The sequence below is a fragment of the Sycon ciliatum genome, chromosome 2, assembly GCF_964019385.1.
Source record: "Sycon ciliatum chromosome 2, ocSycCili1.1, whole genome shotgun sequence".
Classification (NCBI taxonomy): Eukaryota; Metazoa; Porifera; class Calcarea; order Leucosolenida; family Sycettidae; genus Sycon; species Sycon ciliatum.
Genome location: NC_088644.1, coordinates 31,115,736 through 31,135,351, shown reverse-complemented (window position 1 = coordinate 31,135,351; position 19,616 = coordinate 31,115,736). Strand labels below are relative to the sequence as shown.

General features: G+C 48.8%; 1 protein-coding gene across 1 annotated transcript in view; it reads right to left on the bottom strand.

Moving 5' to 3' along the window:
* The window catches only part of LOC135809678 (uncharacterized), a 48,462-nt gene that overhangs the window by 12,851 nt on the left and 15,995 nt on the right, over window positions 1-19,616 (bottom strand). The window lies entirely within an intron of this gene.

Below are 19,616 nucleotides of genomic sequence, written 5' to 3'. Positions count from 1 at the left end.
TCCGCTGGGGAAGTCTCCAAATCCGTCTCTTCAGCTGTTACTGATCTCGCCATATGGCTTAAGTCACGCGGCCTAATTTTAAATGCCTCGAAAAGCCAGGTAATGACTATCTCACCGCAACATGCCGGGCCTGAGGTCTCTATCGTGTGCTGCGATACCTCTCTACCGATAGTGAAGTCTGCGCGGTATCTTGGTGTCTTTCTTGACAACCGCCTGAGTTGGGATGTACACGTCAGCGCCATAGTGACCAAAGTTGCAAGGAAGATAGGCGCCTTGTGGCGAGCCCGTCGATGCCTCTCCCGCAGCTCGCGCAAGATATATGTAAAGGCTATTGTCATGCCGGATATGATATATGGTGCCTGCAGCTTCTCTGCAGCCCTCCGTGTGACCCAACTTCAGCGTCTGCAAGCCATGCAAAACCGGGCGATCCGATGCATTGATGGCAGCCCGCCATGTTCCGCGATGCAGCCCCTCCTGGCTGCCAACTCGATTTACCGCGTCACTGAACTTTTTAAACAAAAGCTCCTGATCTTCATCTGGCGTTGTCTAAATGACTCCACTAGCCTTGCTCTAGCCCAGCTTCTCAAACCAGCAGCATGCAGCGGCAGAAGTACGCGCCATCAGCATGCCAATGGTCTGCTCAGCCAGCCAGCTCGCAGTCGGTGTGGCCAAACGAGATTCGCCACTGCAGGAGCATTGCTGTGGAACAGTTTGCCTAGAGAGGTGCGCACCGTATCCAGATTGCAAGATTTTAAGCTAGCCTGCCTTCCTTATGTATGCCTGAAATAGGTTGTGTTTCGTCAGGCTTTGACATGTTCCTTTCTTCTCAGTATTCTCGCTCGCATAGTACTCCACTTCTATGATAATATTGCCTATGCTGTTGCTCATTAGGATTTTGGCAAATTCTACCCTTCGCTTTCATATAACTGGGCCAGGAACCCGTTTGAACTTGCGAAGTAAAATAAAATCAATCATAATCATCATCAATCATTGGGCCAACCACGAGTCAGGCCACCTCCTGCACGTGTGGTGTACCACGAGGATCTGTAATGTAGGTCCTGTGCTATTTTCCATTTACATCCGCGACGTCCCCTCCGTCCTGCACCCTGTACCCAGCACCCAGTTTGCGGACGACATAGCATCGCACTCCTCGCAGAGTTCTGCTGGCGCTGTAGCCTTATCACACGACGGTTGCGGCAGTCGAGTCACCAACCTATAATAATAGCTGTTTGGCTGCAGGCGAGGGGTCTTGTCCTCAACCCTACCAAAAGCCGAGCCGTAAATCTTCCTTCCTCACCGACAGGTGCTAGGTGGACAACCTTCTCGTTAAATTACTGTCCAGTGTCGTGGAGTAGCCGTTCCAACCGCATCAACTACCGCGTACCTCGGTGTTGTACTTGATAGCGAGCTTTCCTGGGACGCTCAAATCGACCGAATTGTCACCAAGCCTGTAAGATTGGTGCGCTGTAGCGAGCCCGTCGCGCCCTGTCCCGGTCTGCACGGCGTCTCTTCGTCCAGGCTGTTGTCATCCCTGACATAATCTACGGCAGTAACGCCTTCTTCCCCGCGCTCCTTGGCCGCCAGCTTAATCGCCTGGGTCTGCTGTAGAACAGGGCTATCCGAGCTATCGACGGCCACGGTGGCACCCACCCTATACAACCGTGCATCCCCTGCTGGTGCAGTACGGCTTGTACCGGATAGGTGAACTGAGCAAGCGCAACCTACTAGTACTAGTATTTGTCTGGAGGTACTTTCACGGGAAAGCTAGCGCCACGTGTCTGGACTGTTCGTCAGACCTGCTGGCAGGAGAACCCGTCCTCAGAGGTCCAGTGGTCTGCTCAGTCAGCCATCCTCCACTCGCTCTAGCGCTTCTCAACCGTCCCGGACTCCGTCGCAGGATCTGCACTCTGGAACCTGCTGCCGGATGATGTTCGGACCATAGCAAGACAGAAGAAGTTTAGTATAATATAAGCTGCTTACCATATTGTTGCCAAGGATAAATTTATAGAAAAGAAAAAGGACCAAGGAACTACAAGTTACTCTATAATGTCCACTAACACCACCAGCTACTAAACAATCAGTTCATGCTATAACATAATCATTGCACGACACTGACCGACGGTACTGACGTTCTACAACTAACTGGCTATCAGCTCTAGCACATCTTGGATGTTGTTGTTGTAGAAGTAGGCGGTTTCGCCTCCTTTGATACATGTGGACGACAGAGGGAATGAGAGAGAGAGGGGGGGGGGGCAGAAATACAGAGAGAGGAAGGGTAGAAAATAAATAAGTGAGTCAACCTCAGGGCTACACTAAAGCAAAAGACGGAATGGGAATTCTATAAAATAGCATCACACAATATTGCGAAACACGTTTTCTATTCTTTACTAGTCCGCTACACCACAGCAACACACTGGCCAAAAAGCAGGGCACAGAACTGAAGGTGGCTGGGCTCGGAACGGAGATCAGGCGGGAGCTGATTCCACAGGACTGCGCCGATGAACTGTATGGTCGCTCGACCCGCAGGACCAGGCCAAAATGGTACTTGGAGAAGATGATGGGCTGCTCCCCGAGTGCGGTCACCAGTAACCCTCAGGAAGAAGCTGGTGAAGAGGGAGCTAGCTCGAGAGAACAGACAACGACGGACAAAGACGAGGAGCTTGATGTTAAACATGTCCTCCAGGATGGTGAAGCGGAGCTGTTGAAAGGTCGGGCTCGTGCGCGACCACGGTGGCAGACCGAAGAAGACGCGGATAGCGCACATCGTTAGCCGTGTCAGGGGCTCCATGTTGCCAATTGCGAGTGACGCATAAAACGCGTTGGAAGCGTACGACAACCTACCCTGGATCATCGACCTGTAAAACAGGATCTTGGACGCCAGGGTGAGGCTTCGGCGGCTCCGCCACAGCGCACCTACCGACTTCTGCACCTGCTGGATTGTGTGCATGCTTCATTGCTTGACATGAGGCTCCCAGGAGAGCTGACCATCTACCATGACGCCCAGGTAGTAGTGGCAGGTGCCGCGCTTGTTCCACAACTGCAAGGTTGGTTGGTTGGTTGGTTTTTATTTCACTTCGCACATTCAAACGGGATGACGACCCAATAAAATGACGGCGAAGGCTTAGCCTAGAAGTGGCTATGGAAGAACATAGTAAAAGCTATGGAAGCACAAAGTAAGAGAATAGGATACTAATGACTGCGGGTAAACGGGGGGAGAGAGAGAATACGATGTATCTGTGATACTACGTGCGGGTTACTGAACTGCACGGGGAGGGAGAGCAGAGCAATCAGCAGCAACTCGAACTACTCCCTACAGGCGTATGGTACACATGCATGCTTAAACTCAGGTAGCCGGGTAATTGTGCGGACCTCACCAGGGAGAGCGTTCCACAGCAGAGCACCAGCAACAGAAAATCTCCGCTGACCGCGGCGGCTACGGTTTGCCTGGCTTAGTAGGCCATTTGACTGCTGATGGCGGGTAGGGGTGCCTTGTGCCGGGGTCAGAAGCTGGGCGAGCACAGGGCTGGTGCGGGCGTGGATGCACCGCCAGATGGTGATCAATATTTTCTGCCTGTAGAGCTCGCTGACACGGTACAGGGAGTGAGCAGTGAGCAGCGGCTGCATGGCTGTCCGGGGCGGGTTGCCATCGATACAGCGGATGGCTCTGTTTTGCGTGGTTTGCAGTCGTTTCAGTTGACCCTCTCGCATTGCGGCTGAAAAACAGCAGGAGCCATAAAGCAGGTCGGGCATTATGACCGCCTTCACATACACCTGACGAGAGCGTCTTGATAGGCTTCGGCGTGCCCGCCACAAGGCGCCAATTTTCTTGGCAACCTTGGTGACCACATAGTTTACATGGGTGTCCCAATCTAGGCGATTGTCAAGGTGAACGCCGAGGTAGCGCGCAGAAGACGCTGAGGGGAGGAGGCAGTCGCCGCTTTTGACTGTTACTTCCTGTACATGCTGCTGGGGAGAGATAGTCAGAACCTGGCTCTTGGTGGCGTTCAAGATAAGGCCTCGGGACTTCAGCCAACCGGCCAGAGCAGTTGCCGCTGTGGTGAGGGTTCTGGACGCTTCCGCCGCTGAGGCCTGGGAGTCGTACAGGGCTATGTCATCTGCAAATTGTACACTTGGCACAGGCGAGGAAACCAAAGGGACATCGCGTGTGTATATACTGAAGAGGACAGGGCCGAGAACAGAGCCTTGGGGCACTCCGCAGGTGCAAGCCAGAGCAGGGCTGGTTGAAGGCGAGATGAGGATCTGCTGCTTGCGGCCGGACAAGTAGTCGACGAACCAACTAAGGGCTTTTCCAGAAATTCCAACCGCAAGGAGGTCTTGAATTAACTTGTCGTGGTGCACTTTATCAAAAGCCTTCGACATGTCTAATAAGCACAGCCCTGTGGTCTTGCCACTGTCTCTCGCCTTCTGCAGATTATCAGTCAGCACACAGAGGGCGTCTTCCGTGGAACATTTCTTGCGGAAGGCAAATTGTGTTTCGGGTAATGCCTGGGTCAAGTCCAAATGACGAACTAACTGGTGTTGCACTACCCTCTCCAGCAACTTGGACACTATTGGGAGAAGGGATACAGGTCTATAGTTGGTGGGGACTGATGGGTCACCGGCCTTGTACAGTGGCACGACAGACGCCAATTTAAATGCGGATGGAATGGTTCCAGTCCTCAGCGAGGTGCAGAAGAGCACAGCAAGAGAATATGAAAGCAAGTCAGCACACTGCTGTAGCAGAGAGCCCGGTATGCCGTCACTACCTGTGGCTTTCCGCGCATCCAACTTCTCAAGGAGACGTCGGACGTCAGCAGGAGTCACAGGATCAAGTTCGGTCAAGGAGACGGGTCCAGCGGGACCGTGCGGGGTACAGAGTTGTTCAGGGCGGTTGGGATCGGTGACAATGGAGTGGAACGTGTCGGCCACCTCGCTGATGCTACAACTAGGATCTTGGCGGCGACGTGAACGCCCAGTGACTGCATTTAGAATGGCCCAAGACTTCCTAGGGTTGGCCACATTTTCTTCGCACTGACGGGAGAAGTACTCGTTTCGCTTGCGCCGATACGCGTTCAGAGCAGTGCTACGTGCTTGTTTAAACTCTGCATACAGTGTGCCGTTTGTCCTATCCTTCCGCCAACGGCTGTGCAGCCGCCGTTTACGCTGTTCGAGCTGGTGCAGCTCTCTGTCAGACCAGGGAGGTATCGCCCTCCGGGATGGCTTAGAGTTGTGCAGCGGGGCATGCTTGTCCAAAACGTACAGGAACAAGGGCTGCATTCCCATCGCAAATTCGTATGTGATCTGTAGCAGGGGCTGGGGTTCTTGGGGTAATCAACAGCGCCTGCGTTTTCTTCTGGTTCAGCATTATAGTCCGCGGTCCTCCAACCACTGTGACAGGCCAGTGATGGCTGTGCTTAGAGAGGAGCACACTTGTTGGCAGCTGCCGGAGGCTTCGATTGCAATGTCGTCTGCAAATTCCTGGTTTGTGACCTGCTGGGGCAGGCAGCACTGAAGGTTACGGATGTACAGTGTGAACAGGAGGGGGCCTAGGACGGATCCTTGCGGCACCCCTCGACTGCATGCGACGTATTCTGAGTAATGTCCGCCCACAACTACGCGTTGAAGCCGCTCACTCAGGACACAGTCGAAAGCCTTCGACATATCCACGAATATCACACCTGTGAGTTTGCGCTGCGCACTCCAACAGTCTTCCAACTTGGAAGGTTTTTTAAAAGTTATTATGATAACATAGGAGAGGAAGGTGAGCTCAACCAAGACAAGCACGAGCTGAAAGTCTCAGCTGTGAAGGACGTTGGCGGATGTACATGCATGTCAATGACGGACGATACTGGCAAGACCATTGGACAATAGGGCTTGAAAGTGCTACGTCACTCCATAGCAATGGCATAGCAACAATTTGAAAAATTCGAAAACTGGATCCAGTTTTTGTATGGATCCAAGCACATTTCAAGCGGTCTCACTCACAGCAAGGTGATGTTGCAAGTGAAACTGACTGATTTGGCTAGTGGGGGCGGGGTGACAACTGGTGGCGAAGTAAAAGTTGCACCTGCATACGTCTCTTAGTTTTCTAGGCTCAGATCGTTGGAACTCTTTACCTGCTGACATTCGCCTATGCACATCTGTTTCTCGCTTCCGTAACCTTGTATTGGCACATTTAGGGTACCCTGTAAGAAGGCCTTAGGCCTGTGGGGATTGCCCTATCAAAAATTTAATAATAATAATAATAATAATAATACGACATGAGTGGGTTGCTATGCACCCACATGCTGAGGCAATAGCAAAGTCACACCTTAGTGGATCCAAAATAGAAATCTGATGTCAATTTACTACTCCCAGGCCGTTTTTGACGTCATCACTTTCAAGCCCTATACGGTCAAACCAGGGAGTCGTCAAATACCAATGGTATTTGACGACTCCCTGGGTCAAACCACGCTTCAAGGACGCAAAGCAACATTCCTCACAACTCCACAATTATAATAATGCTGTGCTACTATGATGGAAGAGAGAGGAATCAAATGGAGAAAAAATGTTACTTGAAGTACTTGTAAGTTTCATGCAACTAAGGGCGCGTTCGAATTGTCACTCTTTGACCTTTCGAGGAGTTTCGTTTTTCTGAAGAGGCGACTTTTGCCTGAGGTACTAAGTAACACCGCTCTGTCATGTTTACAGAGCACCCAGAACCCGTGTTTATGTGGGGTTCCAAGTTTGTATTTGTATTTCTATTCGATTACCCAGAGGCTCTATGCCGAAATGAAAGAAAACAAAGAGGCATAGCGATTGCGAAAGTCAAGAGGTTGGTATGCCATCAGTGTAGTGAGTCAGTGTATCGGCAAACGTGCTGGCACTGGCAAAGGGAATGTTTGAATTCGGGGAGACACTGGCAGGGTGCCGGTATCCGCCCTGGACACTCGACCGAAGATGCGCTGGCACTGCTCTCGGACGCCGTCCTCCAAGCCCGAGACAACGGTTCTGTTGTAGCAACATGCCTGTTAGATAGGAGTAAAGCCTTTGACAAGGTGAAGCATGCCACCCTCATCCAGGACTTGTTCAGCATCGGTATCTCCGGCACAGCCCTGAAATGGTTTCGGGACTATCTGTCCGGGCGCCATCAACGCGTTCGTATGGACTCCCGACTGGGCAGAACTGTACCCTGCACTTGTGGTGTGCCGCAGGGCTCTGTACTACAGTAGTAGGACCCATGCTGTTCTCCATATGCACCAGAGATGTCCCGTCTGAATCTGCGCCGGCATCATCACTGCAGATTGCGGATGACATCGCCCTGACATGTGCAAGACGGACAGCGCAAGAGGTGTCTGATGCGCTCAGCTTGGCGGTTACCTCCCTCTCAAGTTGGCTGGACGCTCGTGGTCTTGTAAAGAAGAGCAATGTATTGGTTTTTACCAGCAGCAGTGGGCAGTAGCCAGACGTGGTGGTACGCTGTCGAAATGATGTCCTTCCGCACACCACCAGCGCGAAATACCTCGGCGTCTTGATCGATGAACGAATGGCCTGGCAACCGCAAGTTGACCGGTGCATCTCACGCACTGCTAGGAAGATCGGTAGTCTGTGGCAGGCGCGACGCTGCCTCACTCTAGCTAGTGGAAGCAAGTACTTCCTATCCGTCATCATGCCAGATTTGATATATGGATCGTCAGCATATGGCTCCGGCTTGACCCACAACCAGCTAAACCGCTTGCAGGTGGCCCAAAACCGCGCAGCAAGGGCGGTGTTCGGACGACCACAATTTACCAGGGCCAGTGACCTCTTGGATAGGCTCTCTGTTTATCGCGTGGACGAGGTATATCGCCAGAAACTGCTCGTGCTGGTAATAAGCACTGGTATGGCGGTGCGTTCATAACCGTGCCAGTCCTGCTCTGCAGGCACTGTTTGTTCGCAACTGCGGAGCCACTCGCCTTCAGCGCAGTCTGGGCCTACAACAACCAATAGCCAGAAGCTGAGCAGGCTAATGGCATCTCACAGTTGGAACCATATACCTGACACCGTGCGAGCCATGGGCAACATCCCAGCATTCCGCCGAGCTGCCATTCCCTACACGTTGTAGACTGCTACACAGTTGGCCATACCATGGTATTCAGTACCCGCGAACTTTGCAAAGCCGATAATGTGATAATGTACCGTGGTGCATGCCCCGATGGTACCACCACTTTGTAGACTGCCTCCCGTTCATTTCTGTGCTCCTGTCTTTATTCTCGTCAGCTGTGTACTTCAGCAGTTCAATTCTGTGCTCCAGTCCTCTTTATTCTCGTGAGTTCGCGTACTCGTTTTGCTGTATGTTTGGTTTATTTGAATTCGCACAGTAAACGTGTACTTCAGCTATTCTCTCCTCCCTCTTCTGAGTTTGACTCTCCGCTGGCCTTCTCTCCTATCCTCCCATCCCCGGCCTTACATTGTATTGGGCCTCCGCAGCCCCCCCCCACCATCACCCCACGCACACACTACAAACTCAACCATTCGCTACCCTGTTATTGAGCACTCCTGCTCGTTTGGTCTCACGAATCCAAATAAAACCAATCAATCAATGAAGTATGGAATGATAACAGTTCCGTAGCGTGCTGGCTTCTTGTCCCCACAGCCTCTCTGACAGAACTGTTACTTCTGCTTGCCTTCCCTTGCTAATACTGACACATCCACACGTACAGACCGCGGTATTTCCCAACCGCTGAGCCTCTGCCGGCCATGCTTGTGGCACATGTGGTAAGTGGTTGCCCCCTACAGCTTGTCACGGGTAGAGCGGCGCACTTCTCCATTATAATGGTCAGTTAGTTTCCAATCTATTTTGTATTCATTGTATCTCAATGATTACCCAGAGGCTCTGGGCTTGTCGAGCGGATCTTCTACTCAGCGGAGAAATTTCATGTGTTCGTGAAAGAGAACTTCAGAAGTGCAAGAGACGGGAAGAGTACAACTAAAGAAAACAACCAGACACAGTAAGTGCGCAAGTCAAGGTGTTGTTGGCATGCCATCAGTGTAGTAACTGTATCGGGGAAAGCGCTCGAAGAGGGAATGTTTGAGTTCGGGGAGAAAGGTTATAGAAGTAAGAGATGGCGGTAGACAGTCAGAGTATAGCATGCTGGTTTTGTAAAAAAAAAAAAAGAGTAAAATATTATTATAGTTCGGTGTCCTTCAAAATACCATTACAATTTCCCCGTGTGCGTCACTGCATGCGTAGTAAATATTGGCATAATGCGAGATTAGTTTGACCTGCCTCCCAACTACCGTTTGAACTAATCACCCAAAGAATAAAGCAATTCAAAATCAAAAAAATGCGGGGATCGTCTGAAGCCAGGGAGTCGTCAAATGTACCGTAATGGCATTTGATGATTCCCTGGTCTGAAGCATATTCAAGCGAGGTACAGTCGAGCTTCATGACTGACCAAAGCCCTCGGGCTCGTCCCTTACCCTTGGGCCTTGGGCTTTGATCAGCCATCCGTGACTGGACCCGGACTCAATACCTGACAGGGTTCTGAAGATCTGCGCCGAACCATTGGCTCTCCCACTTTCCCGGTTATTCACCCTGTGCTTCCGCGATGGCTATCAACCTGAAACCTGGAAACTTGCAAAAAATTAATGTTTATGCCGACACGACACCACGGTATAATGTCTATCACAACCCGAGGCAATATCCCAGATGGAGTCGCAACGCTACAGCAGGCTGCAGATGCACTTGCCGACTGGAGCACCCTCTGGCAGATCAGGTTTGAGCTGACAAAATCGCGAGCCCTCACGATCACCCACCGACGATCTCACAGCCCAGTTCCCTGTATCACATTCCAGGGGACAGAATCTGATGTACCTGAGGTGGATCAGATCCTTCTACTAAGAGGCACATTCGACAGTGCTTCAAGCATGCTAGCAGCACATACGCTCCCTCGCAATACGCAGTGCGCAGCAACTCGGCTTCTTTCGCAAGGCTGGCATGGCTCTCAACTCGAAATGCCATGCCGTAGTGTAGAGGGGACGGTTTCAAATAGGACATAGGTTGCAAACCGGAACGGACTCAATATTCACTTTCTCTCTTGGTATTTTGATTAGAAAACATATGTCACAGTGAGACTACGATGTGTTATACTCCGAGCCAAAATTTCATGGCTCTGCGATGACCAGAAGCGCCATACCAAGCAGGTGAGTTTTTGACGTGTTGCTTCGCACTGCGACTTGAGTTTTACGACTTTCGAAAAATCAACTTCTTGTCGCAGGTAAACAGCGGCTCGCCTCTCGCCGATAAAGCACCGCATACCAATCAAAACTAATGGAAGCACACACAAGGCTTATTGTTACTCTGTACTGGCCGTCGTGGAGCGATAGCAATTACCTAATTTCAGACCCAGAGTGAATTTGACGTGCACTCTAAAACGTGTCCGGTTTGGAGCCACCTCTGATTTGAACTTTTTTGAAGCGAAAAATTGGGCAACTTGGAGGCAGTGGGTCAACACAAAGGAGTGGCTCAGTTCGATTGACTCTGGCCCCAGAGCAAACTTCAACATGCCAGCTTCCTTCCACAAACATATTTCGAGTGAAAAATCAACGCTGATGATCGGTTTGGGTCTATACAAATTTGGCTGTCAAAGCGTCCCGGTATCGAGCCGTCCCCTCTACCGTGGGTTTGTTCGTCCGATCTTGGAATACGGGATGCTGGTATGGATGAGCACAGCAGTGGCATGCAGTGCTAGGCACCGGCGGATTATGCCGGCATAATTATTGGCATAATTTGGTGGTTGAAAATTTGGAGCATAATTTGGCATCCTTTCGGAGGTAGGAGCATAACTACATCAGATTGTACTACAGTTCTATGTAGGCTACACAATTGGGTACAATGCACATGATTAGTGCTGGTGGTCTGCATGGTAAAGGGTTTGGAGGTCATGCAGATCGTGTTTTCAATGAAAAGCAGGGTAGAAATCATGGCAATACATTATTGTATGCTGGAACTCATCTTCTTCAAAGTTCTTTCTCACACTGGTACAGTAGCAGAAGATGCGAGTGAATCAGCCTTGGTCAGGTATCCCGGGGCGAACGAGATAGTGACGGGTAGTCCGCACAACATGTACATTACGCATGTCGCGAAGTCATGACCTCTGGATTTAGCAGCCATGACTGCGCAGGCTATGAATATTGTTCTAATAATTAAACAAATTGAGGTAAAGTTGATGTTCGGTCATGATGGAAGTAGAGGTGGAGCGACGGGAGAGATGAGCTGATTAATCGCATGCAGGGTGAGGTTGACATCGGTTGGACGAGTATGACGATTGCGAAGACACTTGAACCGTGATGATAATTTTCAAAGGTAACTCAAACTAATTTGGCAATGAAAAATCTTTTTACAAAAGAAGTCAACTAATGAATAGAAGAAGTAATGTTTTCTCTTTTCCATGTTGATCTCTAGCATGCATGGACACCTTGGTATGGGGATACTCATGTATTTTGCTGTACTTATGGCCATTTGCAAGTACGAAAAGGCACGATTTTCCGAACTTTGAGGCTCCATAAGTACAACAAAGTGGATATGTATCCCCGCGTGCCAAAGCATAATACGAGGATTTTGCGAGCATAATGCGAGAATCCATGAAAGCATAATTCCATTATTTCGCGAGCATAATCCGCCGGAGCCTGCGCATCATCCTCCATACTATAGCCAAGCTCACAGCCATCCAGCGTAGGGCACTCACTATCATCGGCGATGGCTGCTACCTGCCCAGCCTGGACATCCATCGCACTGTTGCTGCCCTCTGCTATCTCTTCAAGCTCCACTACCTGACTGGCCCTGTCATGATTACACGGCAACAAAGTACGACCGAAACGGAACGAAGTCGTTGCATTTACTACTATCGTTCACACGACACCGCCAGAAAACGACACCTAAGGGTGCGTTCAGACTACCGATAAAAGTGACCGATTGGGAAAGTTTCCAAGGTGATTTGATCACGAGACGTGACTGGCACGTTACCGGCGGAAACGTTTTACTGCCATCGCTGCTGCGGCGATAACTGCATTCTGGCAGTAAAAAAGGTGCTCAGGCTGGGAAAAAGGGAAAATCCCTTCTCAGCGCGGCGGTGAGAGCTGCAAAACTTATGTAACGGTAACGTTAGTTTATCGGTAGTGCGAATGTCCTTCACTGTTTCTCGCCATTCACGGTTTGACGGGATCCACGGTAGTCTGAATAAAAATGGAACGAAATGGAAACGCACTTCAAAGTGTTTTGAAGCGCTACCAAAACGTTTTCGTTCTCGTGTGCACTGTGAGAACAGTGAAAACGATTACAGACGGAGCGCGGTCATGGAAACCATTCCGCGTGGGACTATATTTCACAGGGAAATATCCGACCCTTCCGCCCACCAGCACGTGCCAACTCCAACTAACGTGTTACTTCCCGCCCCTGCGCCAAGCCAGCACGTGCTAACTCCAGCCTGATCGCCCGTTTTCCGTTTTTGTGTACTAGAAAACGGTTCAAAACGATTTGCCGTTCTCGTGTAAACCGTTTGAAACGATTCGAGGCCAGCGCGTTTCGTTCCGTTTCGTTTCGTTTCGTCTCCATGTGTTCCCAACTGGCGCGTGGACGCGGTACGCTTGCAGTTCATGCGTGCCCAAACGCGCGCTCAGGCTTTCACAAAAAACAGCAATTCGACTCGTATTTAGGGCATGCCACGCCTTCGAGTACCAATTTTTGACCCCGCCAGTCAAAGTGACTGGCATGTACTCTGGTACGCGCCTGATAATTAAATAAAGAAATATAATTTCACGGTTCGCGTGAGACTCGGCTGGAAGTCGAGTTTTCCGTATCCGCCGTGGGAACGCCACCGCCCTCTAGGATCAAGGCGCAGATGCAGCGCCTAAACGGTGGGAGGTGAGTAGATCAGACCCACCACCAAGTGGTCAAAGACCGAAATCCCATTAGCTGCATTCATGTTACCCTCGTGCCAGGCCACGAGTTCCCAATTAACTGTGGGTCGCAGCACGGCTGGAAAAATTCCTTCCGCTTCCAAGCAGGACTTGAATCTGGTACCCTCTGTTTCTCAATCATGGTCTTAGACAAGTCCCCTTTTCGACAATTTCTTTCATCTAATTAATGCTGCATGCCCGCCTAACCGCCGCATAACTCGTGGTCATTCCTTCAATCTCCTGCAAATACCCTTCCTAAGAGGCCCTTATAGCCGATCATCAATCCAGTTTTTGGGAAGCGTATTGTGGAACAGTCTCTCGGCCGAACTTCGATCCATTGGAGAGAAGAAGCGGTTGCGTGATGCATTGCGCTCGTAAGACCTCCTTATTCTCCCAGTTGCCTAAACCGCATTTTGTACTGTGCCAAAGATCTGGATCTTACTCCTGCTTCTTAATACACTACATTATCCTGTTGTGCCCAGCGCGGGCTGGCGACTAGCTGGTTTGGAGGTGACAGCGCTGTGAATGACCCAGGGTCCTCTACGTCTGTTCTCACTGTCCAGGAGCTACACTGACTCACGCTGCTATCTGGTGTTCACGAGGCGTTTGTCGCGCTGGAAACGGAGCGTCTCTGTAAGTTTGTATCCCTGGTGATGTTTGTGCCTGGACAGCACTATATAAGTGGTGCTCTTCAGGCACAATCTTCCTCAGCTTACTCAAGCTCAACTAATGAGAGGTGAATTCCCCGAAACACTGTGTATTGAGCAGGGGGTGGTGCTTTCTTGCAGGTTTGCCGAGTCGAAGGCTCGATGGACTTCTCGTGTGCTCTGGATGGCAGTCGTGAGTCAGTCAAGTCACGGTCACGTTAAGTCGGCGGAATAGCGCGAGCTCCAGTGTGGGAGCCAACTCATTTCTAAAAAAATCATCGCCGAAGTCGCAACCACTATTTCGTACATTATCCTCTCCATTTTATCTCCCATCCATGCCTGCTTTTTCTCCCACCCCATTTTCTTTCTGCCTTCTCCTCTTCTGAGGGGCCGTTTACATGAGAAAAATAAGCCCGGGCTTATTCGCCTCGGTCTTATTTTTCAACCGTTTACATGACGGTTGTACGGGGCAGAGTTCAGGTGAGTGACTTCGAGTTCTGCGCGCATTTTATCTTTCAAATCGCACATGAACACAGTGGTAAATGTTCGTGTCTGATGAAATTTGGATCAAGAAGTGCCGGCTCAGGCTTCCACTGCCTTCCAATTGTCACTTGTTTTTCTAGAAGGTGAAGGATGGGCTAGGACCTTCCACTGGACAAAAATCAGAAGAAAACATACCAAGAAATAAATAAAAGAGACGCACTGTCCACGGCCACATCCTCTCAGGTTCACGAGGCAAAAGCGAAAAAATACGGAAAAACTCGCTTATAAGCCCAGGGCTTGCATTCTTGACCGTTTACATGACAAAAATATTAATAAGCCCTGGGGGTTGGATAACCTCGGGGGGGGGGGGGGGGTCAAGTGTAGGGCTAGTTCAGCTCGGGGCGAGCTGAATAAGCCCGCCTGACCATGTAAACGCGCGCTCTAAAATGACTGAGTGACAGATCAAGGCAGGCTTATCGTAAGCCTAGGGTTGAAAGCCCGGGCATATTTTTCTCATACGGCCCCTCTCAGTCAGGGAGCTGAGTAGTACAATACGTATCTAATATTGACTGGGTACGAGGTCAATATAGGAAATGAAGGCCGAGTAAAAGATCGAGGCGAAGCCGAAGTCTTTTATTTCCTATACTGACTAAGGAGCCGTCCGTAAATATCGATGTTTTTTTAGAGACGATATTGGTGCTTCTCTCCCTTGACCCCCCTCCCTCCCCCCAGAAGACGCACATGTACATCTAGATCATGGAATCAATATTTTTGGATGCTCATGAAGCGCCCAGGATGTTGAGGGTCCGGTGTAGGCGTGAAAATCCCGCCGCACTCACGCAATAGCTGCATCGCCTGGGGGGAGCGAACCGGGTTGGCGCTGCAGTGCTCACAGCCATCGTGTATGTACTGGTGTAGCCAATACAAAGCGGCTACGCTCGGGCTTGAATTTTTTCAAATCCTTGTTCAGACATTAGGGAGGTTCTGCTCTACGTTTTGGGAACGTGACGCAAAGAATCACGCGAACTTTCTTCGCGTTCCCGTAACGTAAAGAAATGCAGTTCTGCTCTACGTTTCACGTAGAGAAGTCACGTGGAATGTGTACTGGGAATTTCCCCTTCCATATTTGGCAGTTTTCTGCATGCAGTTGATCGATACCCAGCAAATCCGTACGCATTTTCTCTGCGTGTGCCACAACGTAGAGAACCCCATCTCCGCGTAGAAATCTGGAGCCAAAACACGCGAAGCCGTAGACTCTAACCTAGACACCTGCTCTCTACGTGATTTCTCTACGTTTCACGTATAGCAGAACCTCCCTAGTGAAGACTGGAAACTCTTGTGGAGTTCGTCCGTGTTTGTTCGCACTGCCTCTACGTCTTGAAAAAGGTCTCCTGCAGGCATCGTTCGGCCGATTTCCACAATCAATAGCTCATTCTTTTGCTCTTGAAATTCGCCATGGGCGTACAGCTTCCAATTTTTGATTTTGTTCTTGTGTCGCGAGTTTTAGCTCCGCGAACGGAAGCTGGTTTCACATTTCTTGTATAGCCATTTAGACGTCCGCGTGCAGGGATCGGCGAAACTTCAGATATTTACATCGATATTTTTCTGATGCTCGAAAAGACGCACATGGCTCAAACCCCCTCCCCCCCAGACGCACCAATATCGTCTCTAAAAAAACATCGATATTTACGGACGGCCCCTAAGTACGAAGTCAATATTAGATTTTTTTGTATTTGTATTTATATCATTATCTCATGGCACATCATGATGACGACCAGTAAAACTGAGACAAGGGTGAAAGCCAACCACAGCAGTAAAACAGATAAAAGAATACAAATAAAAGGCAAAGAAGGCAAAGGAGGAGACAAACCAGCAGGATGTCATGCAAATACATGAAACCTATAATTGAGCAGAGATGTTAGCAACAAAATTATCCATCGACGTGCTGGTCTTGGCCTGCGTTGGTAATGTTGCCCAAAACACAGCAAAGATCGGGGATCTAGTGAATAGGGTGGCGGCAGCGCGTGGGAGACTGAATGATGAGTTCCGCGCATTCCGTGTTTCGGAGAACGATTTATCACGACTAGCCAAAGCCTGGGTTCAATCGCTAAAAAGGAAACAAATATAAGCGGTCAATATAGCCCTATGGAGTGAAATATGCAGTAATATTTGACTGCTTACAGTGCTTAGGTATGGCAAAAATCTATGGGAGTCAATACTAAGGGAGTGATAAGGTAATGTACTACTCGGGAGTAGTACAATACGGTATTGTACTACTCACGAGTAGGCTCCGGTGGATTATGCTCGCGAAATCATGGAATTATGCTCTCATGGATTCTCGCATTATGCTCGCAAAATCCTCATATTATGCTTTGGCACGTGGGGATACGTATTCACTTTGTTGCACTTATGGAGCCTCAAACTTCGGGAAATTGTGCCTTTTCGTACTTGCAAGTGGCCATTAGTACAAAAAAAATACATGAATATCCCCATACCAAGATGACCATACAAGCTAGAGATCAACATGGAAAGGAGAAGGGTTCTTCTAATCATTAGTTGATTTCTTTTGTAATTTTTCATTGCCAAATTATTTTGAGTTACCTTTGAAAATTATCATATTCAACTGTCTTCGTAATCGTCATACTCGTCCAACCGATGTCACCCTCACCCTGGGAATAATCAGCTCATCTCTCCCGTAGCTCCACCTCTCCTTCCACCATGACCAAACATCAACTACACCTCATTTGTTTAAAATTATTAGAGCAATAACCATAGCTTGCACAGTCGATGGTCTCCTCCAGCGCGCTTCTTTGCACACCTTTGCGGAAAAGTTGCGAAGTAAAGTACTTCAAGTGTTTGTGAAAATGAAGAAAGTTGCGATTTCTTCCAAAACAACGGAAAGTTGCGAAAAAAAAGTAGGGCTGAAACGAATGCTCAATGAAGCGAACGAATATTCTTTTTACGAATACATGCGAAACGAAGAATATTCCGAATATTCTAAACCATACAATTTCCATGGATACCTAGTTTATCCATGGTAACCATAGACCATTAACTGGCATACACCCCAATTACAAGAGAGACATTTGAAAAATCATTTGTCTTGCTGATTTTAACACATCGAAAGAGGCAAGCCTACTTATATGTTGCACCAAACAAGCTTGATCGATGTCCAAAAGGCGAGTTTCTGTATATTTACGAATATTCCTATTCTACTTAAACGAAGAATATTCTTTTTCCACCTTGCATATTTCGAATATTCGAATAATTCGAATATTCCTTTCAGCCCTAAAAAAAAGTGGTGAGCATCTTTGGAAAAGGGCTCAGTACTCCGAACCCTTTACCGTGCAGACTACCAGCACTGATCAGGTGCATTGTACACAATTGTGTAGCTTACATACTAGAATTGTGGTACAATCATGTAGTTATGCTCCTACCTCCGAAAGGATGCCAAATTATGCTCCAAATTTTCAACCACCAAATTATGCCAATAATTATGCCGGCATAATCCGCCGGTGCCTACTCGGGAGTGGTACAATGCCGTTTTGACCCAGCTGCAAAAGGCCAGTAGTAGGCAGTACAGGGACTCAATTCTCACTCAGCATCTTTTCACAAAAGAATGGGAGGTATGCATCGAAGATGGCCGTCACCTTTTTGCGGGGCAAGTTGCCCCGTTTTTTGGCAGGCCGGTACAGCCCATGCTAGTACAGGTCTGCTCTCGATATAACAACTCTCACTTGTACATAAACCTCGCTAGTACATAAAAAAATCAAATCCCTCACCGCCGGAAACAGCATCACTCCCATACAAGTTTTGTTCTACACAACATAATCCTACATAACATAAACCTCGACATAACACACGCTACGGCGGTCCCCGACGTGCGAACTCTCGATATAACATAAATTCACTTGCACGGTACGATCAAGCGGTAGCTGTAGCTAGGCAGTTTAGGCCAGTTTAGTCATACATAACGTAAACCTCGGCATAACGCACCCTATGGCGCAGTCCCCGACGTGTGCACTCTCGATACAACGTAGATTCACGTGCGCGGTACAATCAAGCTGTAGCCACGGTTTAGTCTTATTGTGCATATTCTGCGCCATTGATGGTATCTGATGTCGATGGTGGTACAGTGTGTATATGTTTGCACGGTTGAACCCGCCTTGTAATACCCTTCATTTTGAGGTGCATCTTGTATTTTACACACGGTTTTCTACATAACATAACTCTCGATATAACATACTTTTTGCGTGGTCCCAGAGATTACGTTATATGGAGAGTAGACCTGTACATTAATTTTATGAGTATGACCAAGAGTAGATAAACAAGAGTTTCTAGGGGCTCCCGTAAGAAGACCATAGGTCTGTGGGAAACACCCTAGTAAAATAAATAAAATAAAAAAATAATAATAATAATAAGAGTGTGCAACTCCGGATCTCTCCTGCACAATCTGCAGATACCCCCGCCCACGGCGGAATTTTTTGTTGACGTCACCTTTTTCAGAAGAACGCGCATTTTGCCGCAGAGCAGTGTGAGAGCACGTGCTGGGCACCGACTTTGTAGTGCAAATGCGGCCAAGTGCACGAGGGAAAACTTTCCAAAAGACTCATAGCGCGTGCGTACGCGCGTCGTCGAAAAGATTACGTCAACAAAAAATTCCGCCGTGGGCCAACCCATCCGCGAGTTGCACACTCTTGTTTAGGCCATGGTAAAAAATAAAGTTGATTCTCAGGTCATGAGCCTGTGAAAATCGGTGCGAGCGAGCGATTTTTTATTTTAATTCCCACAATTTTTTTATTTCCAAAGATAGGGTCACACATGTGTACGTCACAGGTTCATAATTAATTTATAATTATTTTATTATTCAGGCCAGGGAGTAGAAAAATACCTGTATTTTACTACTCCCGGATTCATGCCTTTCGCATTGACCGTTTTCATGCACGCATATGCATGCATAGAAATAAAAAAAATCGTCGGTGCGCCACCAAAAATCGATGCGCGCGTACTTGAGAATCAAAGATATTTTTTACCATGGCCTTATCTACTCTTGGTATGACCTTACAAAGTTCATGACCTTTTGTGCAGAGCTGGTATAAAGGTGTGTACCAGGTGTACGGTTGTAGTGGACTTGCCCCGCAAAACCACGGCGGGAAATGGATGCATACGTCCATGCATGATTCATTCACAATCGATTACTTAGCTGGACTTTTTTGTACTTCACTCTTCAGTCTTGCTGCTTTAGTCTTTAGTTAAGTTTAGATAGGGATATCAGCGAACGCACTGCGCAGCCCATCTGCGCAGGTCAGCCTGGCCCATCTACGCGTGGCCGACAAAAAAACTCATGAACCCTTTCATTTTTTTGCAAAATAAATCGTGCGAAGAAGATGCACGGAATGGCTGAAAACTAGGCTGAGGAAAAGTAGCATCCAGAGACTCTCAAACAAATTCAGGGCCCATCGCTTCTGACAATGGCAGCGAAGACATCGGGGAGCTGATTTCAGCAACTCTCTACCAAGCGCGACGCTGGTTACTCACCAGGGCAGGGCGCTTCCATCGCGCAAGAAA